We start from the raw sequence: 9,887 nt of genomic DNA, 5'->3' as shown, positions 1-9,887 counted from the left end.
GCTCACATCTCAATCCCCTTCAGTTCTACACCATCTAGCTGAGATAGCAGAGCTCGGAAGTGCCTTCAGACTAGTTGTCTTCTTTCCTTTTTCCATGTGCAGCTGGAGCATGGTGTTTCAGAAGGAAATTGCATCAACAGTTTCAACAATGGCTGGAGGTAATTCGTATCCCTGGGCATTAAGTTTCAGTGATTCTTTTCAGTTCTTTCCGCATGCAGAATCGCTGTTTAAGTTTATTAGTTTTCTAACAGTGCATATAGAGGAAGATATGATATTGAAAACATGCGAGTCTTCGATGAAACGGTTGAAAGAGATAGAGAACGATGTACACAACACCTGCCAAACTGGTATGTAGACAAACAACAAAAGTAGTTAATAAATTGTTGTGTTTCTTTATTGCCGAAGCGAAGTAAGTTTGCTGGAGAGACGAACATGGTTAAAGCGAGCATAATTTCCATAGATTTTGCCAATTCTATATCAAATAAATAATAACTCTGATTCCATAGTGTATCAACACATTCTGACAACCATAACAAAATTTGCTCGTTAAATATCTCGCCTCACACCAATTTACTAATGTCTCTTCACGCTCAGTCTTCTCACAGATTTCTGATTTCGTCGCTCCTCAATGATAATAATGCTAATCAGGAATATAAGCTGGAGACTCTTCGGGATCAACTCAAGGTGAGGTTGGCCAGCTATTCATTTCACATAAATTCTCATGGTGTTTTCTTGCTATAAAATGGTAGATTTCATATTTGAAATTCATCGTATTTCATATAATCAGGAAGCCACAGATTCGGCTGAGAGTGCACGGAGGATTCAGATGAGACTAAAAAACATAAGTGATGGCTCGCATGGAACTTACACTCAAACACAGATAGAACCCAGATACCAGCCAAAGGCAGCTTTGAACACAGTAGCGAACACAGAGAGAAACCAGATACCAGCCAAAGGCAGCTTCAACCACGTCTACGGGCCACGGGCCACAAAATTGTGGCAGGGGAGGTTAATATTGGAGCAGAGTAGTTTAATATTGAAAGTGACAACTCAGCTTCATAAACTAAATTCATGTTCATGGTTGGCAAAAGGTTTGAAGATTGTGGTGGTTGTTTTTTATAAAATAAATAGTATTAGAGTGGTGTCGACAAATTTCATAGCGAGCATTCGCAGTGAAAAATTTATTCCATTGTTTTATTTGATATTATTATGTTTTACAACATTGTGAATATGAGAATTGCGAAAAGCAGTTTCCGATTTGAGTGTGATATTATTGACAGCGGTTTACGATTTGACTGTATCATTATCGAAAGTGGTTTATGATTTGAGTGTTCTCACATTTACCCTTATCCTTGAGAGTGTGTTGTTCTTATTATTAAAAAACTAATATACTCTTGTACAGTGATGTGTGGTTTGACGGTACTATGTTTAGGTAGACGGAAGTTCAAATCTCATTGAGTATATTGACCTGTTGTGGTGTTGGCTTGCAAGTGGTTGGTTATGCTCTTGGTGTTGTAGTGGCAGCGTTGAGGTTTGATCCTAGGCCTCCCTTAGATTAAGCCAGGCAGTTACAGATTCACCATATTGTAAAAAAAAAATTAATATACCTTCCAGAGTGTGGTTATTATTAAAAAAATTAATATATTAGTTAAATAAATTTATATTTAATTATAAAAATTCATATTATTTTATTTGGGAGATTTACAATATGTAAATACTTTTTTTTGTTATAATACCATGATTTATTCTACAGGTCAAAATAATCACATACTCATTTCATATTATATTTATGAAACAACTAATTCCGGTAGAAACAACTAATTCCTTTGGCGGAATGATTAATCTCGGGCTTCATACCTTCTGCTGCTAAGGTTACTGTTTGGGTTATTAGATAATTTCACGAAATCGCCTCCTCTCATCCTGATCGGTGGACTCCGTTAAATCTCTGCGGCATTTCAGATTTGAAACTCTTCTAGACGGCCTCTCTGCCGTACTTCAGATTTGAAACTCTCCGAGACGGTCTTATTTATTATTTCACGAAAACGAGGTTCTGCGATTTCCAATAGATCTACTGTCGTGGACTGGCTTCAAATCCAGTTGTGTTTTGTAAAATTCGCATCCCCGAACGAAGAGAACGAGGGCTGCACGCATCTGAGGCTTTGCATATTACAGAGCTGAGCCTGAGTGACAACAATTGAATGCTTCTTTCTTCTTCTTCTTTCTTTCTTCTTCTTTTTTTTTTTTGTAGAATCTGGTTTAAAGGGTTATTTTGGTTGGCATTCTTTTGTGGGGCTTTTTCATTCTTCCATAAGGGCATACATAAGTTTGGGAATTGGCTTTGATCCAAATGGAGGGGCAGAGGCATACATAAGCTTGGAATAGGCTTTGATCCAAATGGCTGCAAGCTTCGCGAAAATAGGCGCTGTTTCAGTTCCTTCTGCTGGGGGCAAGCTCCCGCCCATATCATCATTGAAGCCCAGCTCCCACTATCCACCTGTCCAGACCTCACTCGATATTTGAAGTTTTCTCAAAGTGCCCTAATCTTTGGTTCAATGGTTTTTGGCCACAGCTCACAACTCTCCACAGTTGAATCTGGGAGGTTATGATGAAATTGAAAACCCTAAAAGCACACAATGCATTCTAGATTCTGGCTTTGGTTTTGGGAAAACTCACCGCTATTGATGACCCCATGGAACCCATTATTAGATCCGTCAACAACAGACATAACCTCACCAGTTTGGGTGAGATTGCCAAACCTACCCTTGCATCTCTGCCTAAAAGCCATTGGAAATGCAATTGAGAATTTTTCCTTTTAATATGACAAGCCATCTAACGAAAAATTGCCCAAAAGCCTCCCAAAAAAATTTTGCTAGAAAGAATCACCACAAATCTACATTACACTGTCAAATTGTCATCAAGGAAGAATAGTCGCCAGAAAACTCTGAATCACAAGAAATCTGGCAAGAAAGAAACAACTCTCAAGACAAAGAAGGGGAAATCCACGCCCAAGAGCAAAAAAGTGAACTAGTCTCGGAGATTTTCTTTGCTGTTAAATGAAGATTCCAATACCACACAAAATAAATCTTCATTTAACAGCAAAGCAAATCTCCGAGACTTCTTAGACTATCTTCAAAAAGATGAACACAAGAGATAGCGAAGCTAAGACACCAATGGCCCAAGAACCATAAGAGATGTCCCAAGAACCAGAAGAGATGAAGGAGATGCAAGATAAAGGAAGTTGGAAGACCATATAGAAAAGAAAAAAAACTACAACAACAATCTCCCCAAGAAAGACGAGAAGCTAGAGAATTAAGAAGTAAGAAAATTATAGGTCTTGGTCTCAGTGGACTTTAACCACCACCATCATCATTATATATGATTTTTTTAAATTATTACGATAAATAACATCTAGATCCAAGGATAGTAACACAACCAACATTATAATGACTTGAGACTCCTTTATCTCTATAGCTACAGCCCGGTCGAGAGCAACTCATGCTTATAGGAAATAAAGATCTTGTCCAAAGGACAATAGAGAACTCTACTTCAATAGAAATATTACTCACACCCTAGAAATATGAATACCTTGATCATGTGCAAAAAAATAGTCTGATCTCTTAATTGATGATGATCTTTGTCTTTAGGAAGAGAACGACCACCATTGAAGTATTAACTTGCAACAATTCATGATTTCATCAAGCATTTTAGTCATGGTATCAACCTTAGTTTACTCCATAGGCTTTATAAATGTCAGAATCAACCTTCATTAGACGAATTTAATTGCACCTGAAAACCTCTTAAATTACTATCAACGAACATGAAATTAAACTTAAAAGGGCCACAAATAATTTGACCTTCTCTCACATGTGCGATTTGATTTCCGGGGTGATGGGATTCTTGGAAAATTCATGGAAATAAACTCCTGAAACCCCAATCCACTAGAAGGAGGATAATAATTGTTCCGAATAATGCTTAATTAGTTATGTAAATTTCTATTTAGTGTTCTCTGCAAAAATAAGGCAGCAAATTGTTAGCTGCAGTAGTGCTGGAAATTAGCTGTGATGTGAGTAGATTTGTTTCAGAGTAGATTTTAGTAATAGTTGAGTAGATTTTAGTAATAGTTTTGCTATATAAGAATGTAGTTAATAGCTGAATTAATATATGAGATTTGCAGCATTTTTTAGCTCACACAGTAACTGTGTTTCTTAATTGTTTTATTTTATTTTTATGTATTTTTCTTCATAGTACTGTTGGCTTCTCAATTGGTTTGAAATAATTCATTTCATATTCTACAAGTGGTATCAAAGCAGGTAAAATTATTTTGGGTTAAAGTTGTATTGTTAGAATTTCACCAAAGTTAATCATGTCAAATTCTAACCAGATGCTAGTTCCAGAATTTGATGGCAACGATTATGATTATTGGTGCATTAAGATGCTAACCTTTTTTATTGGAAAAGATTTGTGGGAGATTGTTGAATCAGGATATGAGGAGCCAGCTGATTGGAATGCTCTTACAGCTAATGAAAGAACAACAAGAAAGGAAGCAAGGAAGAAGAATGCTCAAGCTTTGTTTCACATTCAAAAAGTTCTTGATAAGAGCTTATTTCCAAGAATATCAAGAGAAAAAACTGCCAAAGCTGCCTGGGAGACTCTACAAGAAGCTTACCAAGGTAGTGATCAAGTTAAGGTGGTCAAGCTTCAGGCATTGAGGCGAGAGTTCGAGAATTCGAAGATGCAAGAAGGTGAAAGTATCAATGACTACTGTGTGAGAGTCAAATATGTGGTCAATAAAATGGCTACACTTGGAGAAGTTGTAAGTAATGAAGTTTTAATTAAAAATGCATTGAGATCTTTAACACATAGATGGAATCATGTTGCAATAATCATGGAAGAAAGTAAGGATTTGACAAAACTACAGTTTGATGAATTGGTTGGATCTTTGATGTCTCATGAAGAAAGATTGAAGGAAATTTTTGAAGCTGTAGAGAAAGCTTTTTCCTCTAAATTACAAATTACAAAGAATGAAGATGCAAGTAGCAGCAGTACCAAAAGCCATCAAGGTCAAGATAAATGGCAAAGCCAAAATTATTCAAGAGGTAGAGGAAGAGGTGGCTCAAGTGGAAGAGATAGTTTCAGAGGAAGAGGTGGAGGTAGATTTGATAAGAGAAATGTTAAATGTTACCATTGTAATAGGTATGGTCACTTTGAAAGAGAATGCAAATTGAAAGAAGGTAAAAATGCTAATTATGCTCAAGAAAATGGTGAGTATCCTCCAGATCACTTATTTTTATCTTATGCCAAAGGTGAAAATACTACTAAAGATGTTCGGTATCTAGATTCTGGATGCTCTAACCATATGACAGGGAATGAGAAATTGTTTTCAGCAAAGGATGGAAGTTTCAAATCTAAGATCCAGCTTGGTGATGATAAGTCACTGGAGTTTGCTGCCAAAGGAGCTATGGAGGTCCAAACAAAAGAAGGTATAAAGAGTATTCATGACATTTATGATAATCCATAATTGAAGAATAATTTGTTGAGTGTTGGGCAGCTCTGTGAGAAAAATTATAAAGTAGTCTTTGAAAATAAGACATGTACTATCTATGATAAGAATAAGGGAAATAGGGTGATCACTGTTGTGCCTATCACAAGAAATAGGATGTTTCCCTTAAGGTTTGATGAACATAACAACAATCTTTCTAATATGGCTTATGAGGATTCAAGTTGGTTATGGCATCTCAGGTATGGGAATTTAAATTTTCAAAGTTTGAAGTTTCTAACCTCACATGCATTAGTTTCTGGTTTGCCCAAGGTAGAAGAGCATATGGAGGTTTGTGAAGGATGTGCTAAAGGAAAGCATGCAAGGGAAAGGTTTCCAAAGGGAAGTGCATGGAGGGCTCATTACCCACTTCAGCTTGTTCATTCAGACATATGTGGTCCTATGCAGACTAAGAGTTTGGGTAAGTCATCATATTTCATCACTTTTATTGATGATTACTCACGAAATTGTTGGGTATATTTTTTGAAGGCCAAAAGTGAAGCCCTGGATACATTCAAGAAGTTCAAAGCCCTTGTAGAAAATGAGAGAGGGTGCAAGATCAAATATTTGCGGACTGACCGTGGGGGAGAATTCTGCTCAAAAGCTTTCGAAAGTTATTGTGATATGAATGGCATCAGGAGGCAGCATACCACAGCATACACACCCCAGCAGAATGGCAGAGCTGAAAGAAAAAATTGTACTGTGGTTGAAATAGCAATATGCATGCTACAAACTAAGGGATTGAGCAACACTTATTGGGGAGATGCAGTTGCTACAGTAGTATACATCCTTAATGATGCAGGAGCATCTAGACCCAGCCAGCAATGTGGAGATTTGTCCACATGTTGTGGTTAAATCCAGTGAAATTTATTTACTGTTGGTCAAAAACAATTTACTGAGGAGGTTGGATTCCTCAAATAATTTGTTATTGTAATAAATAGGAGATTAGCTTATTTTGGATTTTGAGATAGAGCTGTTAGTCTAGGTGTGCTTGGAAAACAACGGAATAGAAGAATTATGTTCTTTCTTGGAAAAATAGGAAACTCTGTTAGATAATTTAGGAGAATAAATAGAGGAAATTGTAATGAACTCAGGGGATTTCTTTTTAAATTGATGAGAGTTTGTGTGTCGCTGGGAGGAGAAGAGCGATACTGGTGTGTGTATAGTTTTGAGTGTGGAGCGAAAAGCTCAGATTGTAGAGGAGACTGTGTAAGTTAAATTAGATACAGAGTTTATTTCTATGTAATAGAAGCAAAGGCGAAACTCTGTTTGTCACTCTGATATGAATAAGATTAGTGTTTGTATATATGATGAATTCGTGAGAATGGATGTATTTGCTTTTCCGTGTGTAAAAATCACTTGAAATGTGTTGAATTACCGATTGCTGCTTGCTGAAACAATTATCATGTGTCGCGATCACAATTATCGGAAGTGTCTCATCGACAAGTGCTAGAGGGCCATGCTTCATTTCACCAGCAAGAATTCCTTCACTGTGCATAAGCACCACTTCTTTGAATTTCAAGGCACCCTCCTAATGCTGTGGCATAATTATATCCACGGCCAAACATTAGCAGTGACTGCTCACCCATCAATAGCATCGCAAGCTCCTTCATTTCACCATCCAGCTTCAATACCTCTCTGACTTTATTTGGCAAGTCAAAAAGTCCATATAATATTGCCTCTCTACGTGATTGACTCGAAATTGAATCCTCTCCAACAGCCAGGGCCAACATAGCAATTACTGTTATCTGACTTGTGTAAGCCTTAGTACTAGCAACACCAATCTCACACCCAGCATTGATATGAACACCGCAGTGTGTTTTCCTTGCTATGGCACTACCCACAGTATTTGTAATTCCAACACACAATGCTCCTTTTCTCAAAGCATATTCTAATGCCAGCAGAGTATCTGCTGTTTCTCCTGACTGACTGACAAATATTGCGGTATCTTCTCTATAAATTGGTCCTTGTCTATCTAGTAAATCGCTTGCAAGCTCCATTGTCACGGGGACACCAGAAAGCTCCTCAACAATCGATCTAGTTGCCAAGGAAGCATTATAGCTTGTACCACAACCAATGAAAATAATTCTCCTAGAAACGACCACCCACAGTCTTCTGGAAAAGAAAATGAGTTTTTGGTTGTTCACAATGGTATCATTACCAATTACATGGTTCTGAAGGAGACTCTACTCCGACATGGTTTTAAGTTTGAGTCAGATACTGACACAGAAGTTATTCCAAAGTTGGCAAAGTTCGTCTTTGACAGGCTATCAGAACAAAAGACGAATGATGGAGAAGGTAGTGAGAAGGTTCCCTTTAGCATTTCGGATATTCGTTCGATCACTTGCAGTGAGAGAACTTCTAGAAACTGCGTCTGTTGCGTCGGTACTGATTGTGACACCAGTGAAACTGGTTTAGTGCACCCATTGAGCTGAAGCATCCAGATGCTATCCGGTATCACATCCACAGGATTTAAATTGAGCGGTGTTCGATCGTTCAATCGCAGAGCAAAAGAAAAGGCGCAGTTTCAAAAGGTGTATTGGATCAGAGGTGTCAGAACTATAAGTGCGGAAATTTCTTAATGGAGCGAAACCATTTCTGATTGTGGTATAATTATGGCTTGGAAGGGGCAGTTCGATTTGGAACAAAGGTTTTTAAATCCTCTTCAATTAATATCAATTTTTGAAACCTGTGTATGTATTGAACCTTGAATAAAAGGATTGAATCGAAAGCTCGATTCGAATCAATGTTAGAACCTCAGTTTGATGAGTCGGTCTCATGGAGGGCGCCAATGGTTTAAGTGGAATCTCATTGTTGGTGTGTAAAAATGTTTGCGAAATTGCCAGGATTTGTAGTTTTTTGCTGAGATGTATTTTATATGCATTAGTCATAGTGTGATTCTGGGTTTGCAGGGATTTCCCTGCGTCATTTTTGGTATCAGAGCTTGGCTCTGGTAAATTGAAGAATGTTTGTTTTCTGAATGAAGACAGAAGGTTTTGTTGAAGAGCTGGAATTGCTCTGGGAAAGGATTCAAGTTTTTTTTATTTAGTTAATCGCATGTGGTGAATGAATGTTGGATTGTGAAACTGATAAAGATGGCAGCACAGGTATGCAAATGTAGTTAAGGAAAGAAGCAAGATCAACAGGATCTTGAAGGTGAGTTTGTAGTCGATATTTAATTCTGGTTTGAAGAACTATTTGTGGGATTTGGTTGCAGGCATAGTGAAGAAAGTCTCAGCGGAAAGAACCAGATGCGTTCTTAAAAGCAGAAGTGGCAGTGAACCTGAAGATTCCAACCAGAGATTGGACAGAGAGGACAATTGAAGTGTCTTCGAAAGAGAGAGTGAGAGATTGCAGAAGCCTAGAGGGAGCAAAGGTGTTGCTCAGGAGAAGATTCCAGATAGGGAATCGTGCTTACCAAAAGACTGAGTGAGGAGAGCTTAGTGAGGTAAGATTGCAGTAAGGAGGACTTACTGTTGCAGAGGCTTGATGCAGAGGTGCGAGGAGCTCATCGAAAGAGAGGAGCAGGAAATGACTACAGATAGTCATAGCAGAAGTTCACAAGGGAGCCACAGCAGAAAGGAAGATGCCAAAGCAAATGGCATGAGGATGAGTCAAGAAGAGTTTGACCGAGAGAAAGCTGAGATAGATTTCCAGATTGGAGTATTGATGAAGATGCTGCAGAAAAGTGTTTGGACCATGAGGAAAAGAGTAAAGTGGCCAAGGCTACGAGAAAGGAGAAATCAGCAAGTGAAGTCAGAATTAGTAGAAGAATTGAAAAAGATTGAGCAGATATTGAGTGCTCAAGAGGAATCAGAGAAACTCGGAGAAGCAGAGGTAGAATTGGAAGTTTCCATTTGCAAACCAGAACAAGGTGAAATGTTGGGAGAAGAGGATAATGAGAGGTCAGCTAAATATCTCATGGACTACTGACAGAGTTTAGAACAATTTGAAGATATGTTGACAAAGGAAGCAGATGAGGCAATGAAGCCTTGTGATTTTGATGCTCATAGTTTGTGTATGTTTGCAGGATATGCAGAGGATGATGGACAGCCTGATGAAATTGTCACAACCAGAAATGAAACTCTTGAGGTAAAGTATGATGAAGAATCCTTTTTAGAAGAAGAAGGCGTTGATCATTTGCAACAGAAGGAGTTCATAGATGAAATCCTGTTTGGTATGAAACAGTCAGATGATGTTGATATAGATCAGCAGTCTAAAGACAATTCCATGGTGGGACTACAAAAAGGTAAACCGATGAATTTTTTTAATGGAATTAATGAAAGATGCTTGTAATATGATGATGTAGAAAACAGGTCAACTCAGGAGGATTGCCAAGAAAAGAATGAAG

The 9,887-nt window shown here is 37.9% G+C and overlaps 1 pseudogene; it reads right to left on the bottom strand.

Annotated features, from left to right (window-relative positions):
• Window positions 1–7,023: 7,023 nt before the first annotated feature.
• On the bottom strand, window positions 7,024–7,536 carry LOC149163946 (glutamine--fructose-6-phosphate aminotransferase [isomerizing] 1 pseudogene; annotated as a pseudogene).
• Between the last annotated feature and the right edge of the window lie 2,351 nt (window positions 7,537–9,887).

Source organism: Pinus tabuliformis, chromosome 5_1 (genome assembly GCF_031772625.1).
Source record: "Pinus tabuliformis cultivar Carrire ecotype Pingquan chromosome 5_1, CPIR1, whole genome shotgun sequence".
In the NCBI taxonomy this organism is placed as follows: domain Eukaryota; kingdom Viridiplantae; phylum Streptophyta; class Pinopsida; order Pinales; family Pinaceae; genus Pinus; species Pinus tabuliformis.
Note: the sequence above shows the minus strand (reverse complement) of the source record. Positions and strands in the feature narration are given on the sequence as shown.